Source organism: Macaca fascicularis, chromosome 4 (genome assembly GCF_037993035.2).
Source record: "Macaca fascicularis isolate 582-1 chromosome 4, T2T-MFA8v1.1".
Classification (NCBI taxonomy): domain Eukaryota; kingdom Metazoa; phylum Chordata; class Mammalia; order Primates; family Cercopithecidae; genus Macaca; species Macaca fascicularis.
Window position 1 is genome coordinate 156,710,995 of NC_088378.1, and position 10,781 is coordinate 156,721,775.

Genomic DNA, 10,781 nt, shown 5'->3' on the forward strand with positions numbered 1-10,781 from the left:
TGAGGTTTCACTATGTTGCCCAGGCTGGCCTCAAACACCTGGGCTCAAGCAAGTCTCCTACCTCAGGACTCTCTAATTTTACTTTTATAACTAAGTGTAAACACTGATAAAACTAGTTCTTTAATAATTAGATGAGAATTGATGTACTTAAAAACTTTTAAAAATGTTTTGTTTTATTATAGTAAGAACGTATAACATGAGATGTGTCCTCTTAGCAAATTTTTTAAAGTGTGAAATATTATTGTTGACAATAATTGCTATACAGCAAATCTTTAGAGCTTATTCACCTAGTTCAATTAAAACTTTATGTCCATTTTTAATAACTCCCCATTTCCTTCTCCCCCCAGCCCTTGGCAACCTCAACTCCACTCTTTGACCCTAGGAATTCAACAATTTTGGATACTTCATATAAGTAGAATCAAGTAATATTTGTTATCCTGTAACTGGCTTATTTCACTTAGCAACCTGTCCTCAAAGTTCATCCTGATTGTTGTGTATTGCAGGATTTCCATCTTTTTAAATGCTAAGTAATATCCCATTGTATGCATGTATCACATTTTCTTTATCCATTTATCTGTTGATGGACTTTTAGGTTATTTCCACATGTTGAATAATGATGTGGTGAACATGGGAATGCTAATATCTCTTCAAGATCCTGACTTTAATTCTTTTGAGTAAATATCCAGGATTACCCAATTATGATAGAAAAATTAAAATTGTGATTTTACATTTTTGAGGAGCTACCACACTGGTTTTCATAGGGCTGCACCATTTTGCATTCCGACCAACAGTGCACAAGGGTTCCAATTTCTCCACAACTGTGCCAATCATTGTTATCTTTTGGTTTTTCAATGATAGCTATTTTAGCAGGTGTAAAGTGATATCTTGTGGTGATTTTGATATATTTTGTTATAACAAGTTAATCATTCCTTGAACTCTGAATTATGTGCTAAAAATCACATGATGGTCTCTCACCAAAAATTACTTTAAATGATATATCAGGTGACAAGTCAATTAGGTATTCCTCTACTTTTGTTAAAAGCAAATTGGAAATTGTCTGAATTGCAAAAGGTTTATTATCCAGATATTCAATTATTCAAATTGTGTGTATCAAAGTGCATTGTGCTGCATATAAAAACTTCTCAGCTTGTCATTCGGTCATGCTGAGAAGTTTTTATACCCAGCACAATGCACTTTGATAGGATTTGGAATGTGGGAGAAGGAAGGCTTTTCTTGGTAAAAAGGGAAGCCTTGGCCTCAGGCATGTTCTCAGGGGACTCATAGACATTGAGGACCTGGTAACTGATGCCCCTAAATAATCAGGGCCTGTTTATTTCTTCCACCAGGGGAAGGTGTACCCCACTTTGGAGACTGAGGGCACAGACAGTATATGGTAGAATTAGGGTTCCAGAGTTATAAAGATGGCAGTTTGAATCTTAAATTCTGACATATATTGCCAGTGTGATGCTGTTCAATTAATATAATCTTGCTAAATCTAGTTCCCTCTTCCATAATATAAGGATAATAAGTATATCTGTCACTGAGTGTTGTTGTGAGGATTAAATAAAAATAAGCAGATAAAGGTGAAAAGCAAAGGGCCTGGAACATAGTAAGCAAGTGGTGGTTAATTTTATGTAACGGCTTGGCTGCGTAAGGGATGCTCAGATAGCTGGTAGAACATTTTCTGGCTGTGTCTGTGAGGGTGTTTCTGGAAGAGATTAGCATTTGAATCAGTGGACTGAATAAAGCAGTTCTGCCCTCACCAATGTGGATAGCACCATCCAATCCTTTGAAGACCTGGATAAAACATAAAGGAGGAGGAAGGGTGAATTCCATCTTTGTTCTTGAGCCAGGACATCCATCCTCTCCTGCCCTTGGACATTGGAGCTTCTGATTCTCAGATCTTTGGACTCTAAGGTCTACACCAGCAATCTTCCTCGTGTTCTCAGGCTTTTGGACTAGGATTGAATCAGACCATCAGCTTTCCTGGGTCCCCAGCTTGTAGACCACATATTATGGGAATTATCTGGCTCCATAATCCTGTGATCCAATTCCCATAGCCAATTCCCAGTTCTCCTCTTACATATCAATATTGGTTCTATACCACATATCCTATTGGTTCTATTTTTTCTGGAAAGTTTAAGCACCCAACAAAAGTTTTCTTGTTCTCTCTCTCTCTCCTTTTTTCTCTTTCTCTCTGCTACATATCAGGCCTTCTTTGAAGCATTTTATATGGATTATTTTATATAGTCTCCCAGCAACTCTGTGAAGCATGGATTGTATTATTTCCCTTTTAAGAATGAAGGAATTGAAGCCCCGAGAAGGCTAAGTAACAAAGGTAATAGGTGGTAGAAGATGCATTCAAGACCAGACAGCCTGACCCCAGGGCCTGCACTCCTAGTCTTCACCCTTCACAGTAGGTGGCACAAGAAAGTCCAATTCTGTTCCAGTGTTTGGACCACATACTTGTTGGTCAGTTCTCTAATGAAAGCAAAACCTCCAGAAATAGGAATGTTCATGAACTTTCTTCTAAGTTCATTCAACCAGTCTTCATTTCCCTGAAGGTTTACTGCCCAGCAGCTCCTGAAAAAAAGGCTCAGTCGTCCAGACCCTACAAATCTAGTTTTACAAAGCTAGCTGGGGATATTATTATCATGACATAAGATTGTTTGCCGTATTTTCAGGATGTCAGACAATTTTTCTCCTGCTTTGCATGCTGGCAAAGTACAGACTTGCCCTGACTCTGTCCTGAACAGCCTTGTCCTCTCCAGGCTTTAAGTGCTCAAAGAAAAGGTCTAACTCAGCACATCGCCTCCTGCTGAGGTCTTTAAGGTTGAATTTCCTTATTGGGCATTACTGAAATGTTTGGTTAAATCAGTGCTGTGTTAGGCCCCTGAGGCACTGGGCGGGGCTCAGCAGCTTGTTACAATGTTTATTTTAATTAGATTCTAGCAATTGCAGCCTGTGCAGTGGAGATGTCCTAGGGCTGCCGTTGTCTGCCATTCAGGGAACTTGGAAATGGAGCTCTTTTCTCAGATCCTGTGGGCATTAGGGAGAGGTGAAGAGGGGATGGAGTTATGTTTGAAAGTATGAGGAGTCAGTGGAAAAGCTAGGTTCTTGACTATGCCTGATTGGTCAATGACATGGCCACAGTTTGGTAACTGGCTGTGCAGGTCTGGATTCTGGGTAGCAACAGTCCTGTACATCTGGCAACACTATGGTGTGTCTCTGTGGCAGCTTATTTTGAGCGTCACGGCTATTACCCAGAGTCAGGAGTAATGTCTTTCATTCTGAGACATCTAAACCCCCAACCGCAGGCATGTTTTCTTCCAGGGCAGAGGGCAAATGCAATTACATCTGTGACCAATTTGCACAGCTGGGAGCTCAGCTTCCTGACAGAAATATTTATTTGAGATTCAAGTCTCTGGGGAGCTGGGTCACCAGACAGGAAGTAAGGTCCAGCAAGCATGTGTTGTCTACTATGTGAATGCTTGTTAGGTTGGGCCAGGAGAACAAAACAAAACAACACAAATTGTCAACTTAAGCTTTTAGAAGCAAAAATCAGCCTTCTCTGTCTACAAACCAGGTTTCTCAGGACATAGAGGAAAATAAGAATATCCAAATAAGACAGTTGCCACTGACCCCAGTACAAACATAGCACGCACATGGGACATGGAACTCATGGAAGAGGCGGATGCCTGGAAGTCAAAGCCCTGGTTTCCAGTTGTGGTTCTACCACTGTGAACTGTGGCATCCTGGGCAAGTCACTTTGCTCAGGCTTTTTTTCTTTTTTTTCCAGAATTTCTGTGTCATTCTTGCTCAGGGGCCATGCTAATCTTCTCTGTATCATTCCAATTTTAGTATATGTGCTGCTGAAGCAAGCACTTTTCTTTTCTTTTCTTTTCTTTTCTTTTTGAGACGGGGTCTCACTCTGTCACCCAGGTTGGAGCGCAGTGATGCGATCACGGCTCACTGCAACTTTGACCTCCCGGGCTCAAGCTATCCTTCCATCAGCCTCCCCAGTAGCTGGAACTACAGGCCTTTTCCGGAGCTGGAAGATAAAGAAAAACACCACAAAAGCATTGAATAGACAAATCTAGAGCCCAGCCTAATGACTCTATTTAGTATTTATCCATAGGACAATGTCTCTGGATTTTATTTATTTATTTTTTCTCCCAATGGCTTTATTGAGACATAATTCACATGCCATACAATTCACCAATGTAGAATGTACAAGTCAGTGGTTTTTAGTATGTTCATAGAGTTGTGCAGCCATCATCACAACCAATTTTAAAACATTTTTATAACCCTAAAAAGAAACCTGCCACACTCCTTATTTCTTAGCCATCACCTCTCAAAGCCTCCCCTGATTCCTTCCAGCCTTAGGCAACCTATGATCTACTCTCTGTTTCCATAGATTTGCCTATTCGGGACATTTCTTACAAATGGAATAATACAGTATGTTGTCTTTAGTGATTGGTTTCCTTCACTTAGCGTAATCTTTTCAAAGTTCATCCACACCATAGCATGTGTCAGTACTTCATTTCTTTTTACTTCCAAAAAGTATACAGTTATATGGAAATACCATATTGTGTTTATTCATTTGTCCATTGATGGACATTTGGGCCATTTCTACTTTTTAGCTCTTACAAACAATATTCTGTGAACACCAGTGGACAAGTTTATGTGTGAACACATGTTTTCATTTCTTTTGGGTATATACCTAAGAGTAGAGTTGCTGGCTCATACAGTAACTTTGTGTTTAACCTTTCGTGTAACAGCCAGACTGCTTTCCAAGGCAGCTGCACCACTTTATTTTATTAATTTTTTTTTTAATTTTAGATTCAAGGAGTACATGTGCAGGTTTGTTACATGTATATATTGCATGATGCTGATTGATGAACCCATCACCTTAACACTGAACATAGTAACTAACAGGTAGCTTTTTCAACCCTTGCCTCCCATCCTTATTCACCACTTTGGAGTCCCCAGTTCCTATTGTTCCCATCTTTGTGTCTATGTGTATCCAATGTTTAGCTCTGACTTATAAGTGACAACATGTAGTATTTGGTTTTCTGTTTCTGTGTTTAATTCACTTAGAATAATAACCTCCGGCTGCATCCATGTTGCTGCAAAAGACATGATCTCATTCTTCTTTATGGCTATATAGTATTCCATGGAGCTGCACAATTCTATATTCCAATGAGCAGTGTATGAGAGTTCTAATTTTTCCACTTCCTTGTCAATACTTGTTATTTTCTGTTTTGTAAAAATGTTAACCATCCTAATGGGTGTGAGATGATATTTAATTATGGTTTTGATTTGCATTCCCTGATGACTAATGATGTTGAGCATCTTTTCGTGCACTTATTGGCCATGCATTTATCTTCCTTAGAGAAATGTCTATTTAGATTTTTGCCCATTTTTTAGTTATTTGGTTTTTGGTGTTGAGCTGTATGTAATACGTGTAATATTATTTGCACATTTTTTCTCTCATTCATTGTAGACTTGTCTCTTCATTTCCTTGATGGTGTCTTTGGAAGGACAAAAGGTTTTTAGCTGAATTGTGCGCAGTTAATCTATTTTTTCTTTAATTGCTCATGCTTTTGGTATCATATCAAGAAACCATTGTCAAATCCAAGGTCATGAAAATTTACACTCGTGTTATCTTCTAAGAGTTTTATAGGATTAGCTGTTACATTTCAGTCTTTTCTCTATTCTGAATTTGTATACAGTGTGAGACAGGGGTCCAACTTCATTTTTTTTTTTTAACATGTGTATATCTAGTTGTCCCAGCATCATTTGTTGAAAAGACTATTCTTTCTCCACTGAATGGCCTTGACACCCTTATTGAAAGTCAATTGACTATAAATGTGAAAGTTTATTTCTGGACTCTCAATTCTACTATACTGATCTATATGTCTACCCTATGCCAGTACCACACTGTTTTGATTACTATGGCTTTGTACACATGTTGAAGTTGGGAAGTGTGACTCCTCCAATTTGTTCTTTGTTCAAGATTATTTTGTTTTTTCTGCATTTCTTGAATTTTGATATAAATTTTACAATTAACTTGTCAATTTCTGCAAAGAAATCAGCTGGGATTTAGATAAGAATTGCATTGAATCTATTGATCAGCTCGAGGGTGTATTGCCATTTTAACAACATTCTTTTTCTTTTTTTTTTTTTTTTTTTTGATTCAGAGTCTTGCTCTGTCATCCAGGCTGGAGTGCAGAGGCACAATCTTGGCTCACAGCAACCTCCGCCTCCTGGGTTCAAGCAATTCTCCTGCCTCAGCCTCCTGAATAGCTGGGATTACAGGCACCCACCACCACACCCAACTAATTTTTTGTATTTTTAGTACAGATAGGGTTTTACCATGTTGGCCAGGGTGTTTCGAACTCCTGACCTCAGGTGATCCACTTGCCTCAGCCTCCCAAAGTCCTGGGATCACAGGCATGAGCACTGAGCCTGCATGTTGATCTTTTATCCTAAAACCTTGCTAAAAAAATTATTCATTTGAGCAGTTTTTTAATGAATTCCTTAGGTTTTATTTTTTCTTGTTAATTTTTTCTTTTTAAAATGAGATGGGGTCTTGTTATGTTGCCCAGGCTGGTCTTGAACTCCTGAGCTCAAGTGATCCACCAGCCTTGGTGCTACAATTATAGGAGTGACCCACCTCACGTGGCCACCTTAGGGGTTTTTAATATCCAAGATTATGTCATCTGAAAGTAGAGATAGTTTAACTTTTTCCTTTCCAATATAGATTCCTTTTTATTTCATTCTTGCCTAATTGCCCTGGGGAAGGCCTAGATTTGTATCTCAGCTGTCTAAGGAACTGAATTTCTGTTATCGGCCCTCACCGAAATTTGAATTAGGTGCTTCGGCTCCTTTAACCAGGTAGTCAATGCTTAACATTCAGCCCCCAATGCACATCGAGAGAAACATACTATCCAGTGTGTATTTCCATAGAGCAATACAGCTCTTAGGCACTGGGGATCAATCAGGAGTGTGCTTGGGTAGGTCACAGCACTGTTTCCAGATGGAGTGTTAGGATGGCAGGAAAGGATGAGAAGCAGCAGAGCTTTAGACAAGGAATCTTTTCAGCCAGGGTTAACGCCTTTCAGGGCCTCTGCCAGAGATAAGGATGGAAGAGGTCAACAAGGAAGATGGGGAATCACGTACAGACAGAACTGCAGCTGTGACCTGGACAAACCACCCAGCTCCCTCCACCCTCCACACTGCCCACTGCAGAGTGAGATGGAAAAGAAGAGAAAGTCAGGGCCCGGGGCGGTGGCTCAAGCCTGTAATCCCAGCACTTTGGGAAGCCGAGGCAGGTGGGTCACGAGGTCAGGAGTTCAAGACCAGCCTGACCAATATGGTGAAACCCCATCCCTGCTACAAATACAAAAAGTTAGCTGGGCGTGGTGGTGCGTGCCTGTAATCCCAGGTACTTGGGAGGCTGAGGCAGGAGAATCGCTTGAACCCAAGAGGTGGAGGTTGCAGTGAGCCGAGATGGCGCTACTGCACTCCAGCCTGGACTACAGAGCAAGACTCTCTCAAAAAAAATAAAAAATAAAAAAATAAAGAAGAGAAAGTCAGCCAGTTTTTCAGTCTACCAATGAAGTAAGCTGTTTTCTTTTCAGACTTGGAGTGAACAAATTCTGTAAGCACCCTAATTAATGAGGAAAGCTCTGAGTCAGGCATGTTTTCTTGGTGCTTTCAAGCACTCTGTGCCTCTAGCCTTTTTCTGACCAGCCTGGAAAGGGAAGACATCCAACGTGATTTCTGAATTTGTACATATTTGCGGTGGCTATTTGCTGCGAGGGGGAAACAGATCCTGCTCCCACTTTGGGAGCAACGTCAAGACACCCATGACTTCAGAAACAAGATGAAATAAATATCTTGGTTCATGGGCAAACTGCGCAGAGCAGGCTTTGTGTGGGAACCCCCAAAGGTGGAAGAGCTATTCAAAGGTTGCCAGAGCCCGAGAATAAACTGGCCCTGACGAGACTTATGGACACAATCCAGTTCCTAGCAAAATCCGTGCCCAACCTCCCTGAAGTGCACCATTGAGGAAACGGCTTGAAAATAGGTTGAATGACATGAGGAGCAACATCGGCAGAATGGCTTTAATGAGCCAAAAAATGTGGTTTCAAATGCCCCTGTCTCCGAGTGCCACTGCCTGCCTTTGCCAGCAGATATAAAATCTGTTCACTGGAGCAAACTTCGAGACGTGAAGCGGAGCTTATGCAAATTCCAGGTCAGCATGTCACATTCGCATTCAAGTCCAGAAAATTCGCTCCACGTGAGGAAAGATATGCCGGCGCTGAAGGGGAAGTGTTTGTGGTCTTGCATGCAGGGCAGGACTGGGGGCGTTGCCGGCAGAAGGAAAACCCTTGCATCTCCAGCAGGGAGAGTTTACGGCTGGGCCTGCTGTTGGCTCCCGGGGAGGGGCGTGTTGTTTACTGTACAGTCTGGTCCTAATTATTCAGGAGCCGATTATCCAATTCATGGATTCACTGGCCTAGTGCCTCCCCTCTTTTTAAAGGATTTCCAGACTTTTGGTGATGTTACTGCTCAGCCGATGCCAAATGGTAGAAAGAAAGAATGAAAAGAGGATAAACATAATCTTGCCCCATGTTAGCAATTCCTGTAAACTAGCTGATCAGGGAAAGGGAGCAAACTGTTTGGTTAAAATAGAATCTAGGAATTGTTGGGGATAGGGGGTTTCTTTCTTGGTAGTCTATACACGGTGTCCTGGGCCCCTATGGTCACAGGGACTCCCGTGGCAGATTTGCTGGTGACGGCTCCATAAGGCAATGCTCATGGAGTGCAGACAGTGCAGCAGAGCAGCCAGCTGGGCTCACAGTGAGGCTGCTGATGGCACAGAGAGTCAAGTACAGAAGTGGACCCAGGAGAAACCTCTGGGTTTCTAAGTAGGCTTGGCCTATAGCTGCTTGTGTGTTGTGCAAAAGGATGCAAGCTCCATCCAGCTCCTAGACCACCAAAAATCATCACACACTTTTCAGTGAGGATTTGAGGGGGTCAGTAGTAAATGCCCAGAGAGAAGCCAAAATACAGAGCTGTGAGAACGTTTGGTGAAGCCAGGCCTCAAGGAGCCATGGAAACGGGAAATGAACATATTACGGCACGAAAAGGTGTATTAGCCTTTGGGGAGGAAAGTGGGGTGACCTCTTAGAAAGTTAGTGGCAGGAGGATGTTGTGACTTAAAAAACTGTTTCTTTAATGAACATTCCTCCAAAGGAATTAATTCTTTTGTATTAATATATTGAAGGCTTAGGACTGATTAATATCATTACTTTGAAGTATAATCTCTTCATTAACTTCTCTCACTTTCCTTTATTAGTGAACATTTATATTTTTAACTATACAATGCACGTAATAAAATGTACAGTAAAACGTTAAATTTGAAATTAGGATTTTTAACTAGCTTGAACTGAGCTTTCCAAAGATAAGCCTTCCCTACCCCATTGTACTTGTTCTTTCCTCTAAACTCACCACTTAATTCAAAATAAGGAGTTTCTTATTGCAATTGAAACAGAACAGGAATTATATTTCAGTCTTAAGTCTTCAACCTTGCTCTTGATGTTTTTTCCTTGCTATCAAATTTACAAAAGTTCAAGGTTTTTGGTTTAAATATCCAGTTGAGGCTGACAGAAACACTCGCCAAAGACAAGGCATGATCTAAATGAGAACAACTGGTCCTAAAAGCCTTCTCTGCCCCACACTTTTGGGATGCTGCAGAAAAACAAGCAAGCAAACAAATAAACACACAAATACATGCCTAGTTGGGCCACAATAATAGTTTTTAAATTTATTTGGTCCCAAATGACTTGGAGAATCTAACAAAATGTATGAAACTTCTTCCCAGAAAAACATATACAAACACAACACCACAGATTCCCCCAAAGCCATCTTACTCTGATTATTGTCCCCTAAAGCAAAACCTGATCTGACCTGGTGCAGTGGCTCGTGTTTATAATCCCAGCACTTTGGGAGGCTCAGAAACACAGCTTGCTTGAGCTCAGGAGTTCAACATCAGCTTGGGCAACAGAGCAAAACCCTGTCTTTATAAAATATACAAAAATTAGCCCGGTGTGGTGGCATGTGCCTGCAGTCCCAGCTACTTGGGAGACTGAGGTGGGAGGATGGCTTGACCCCAGGAAGCAGGGGTTGTAGTGAGCTGAGATGGTGCCACTGTACTCCAGCCTGGGTGACAGAGTGAGAATCTGTCTCAACACAAAACAAAAACAAAAACCAAACAAAAAACTGATGTATAGGTACATCCTACGGACATGAGTTTTAAAGAGGATTGTGCAAGTCTCTTTTTTAAATGAACATAAATGAAGAACTGCAAAAAATTAAGAAAGGAAGGCAGTGGGGAGCGCAAAGGAAATAGAAGTACAAAAAAATAAAAATAAATACACTCATTGAGAAAAATACATTATGTGAAACCCGTATGGTAGCACCACAAGGGAGTTGATCCTGTTTTAATCCTAGCAGCACCCAAGAAAGGGAAGACCTCAGAGTAAGATCATCAGCAAGATTGCTGTTAGGAAGCAATGCAACGATGCCGGTAACAATTTGAAGTAAACATGTGAGAGGGTGGCTGGGAGGGGAGAGTCTGAATTCAAAAGACCCAGCAGGAAATGCTCAGTGACAGAATTAAACTTGACAGGCAGAGGCCTTTACTTCTGCTGTCATCTCTAAACACAAATCTTCAATGACATATTTAGTATGCTCTTGAGGTGCCTTAG

At 41.1% G+C, this 10,781-nt stretch overlaps 1 non-coding gene across 1 annotated transcript; it reads right to left on the minus strand.

Moving 5' to 3' along the window:
- Positions 1-3,778: 3,778 nt before the first annotated feature.
- Positions 3,779-3,885, minus strand: LOC123573145 (U6 spliceosomal RNA). Its single transcript, XR_006697894.2, has one exon. It is a non-coding gene; the product is annotated as a U6 spliceosomal RNA (small nuclear RNA).
- Positions 3,886-10,781: the final 6,896 nt, after the last annotated feature.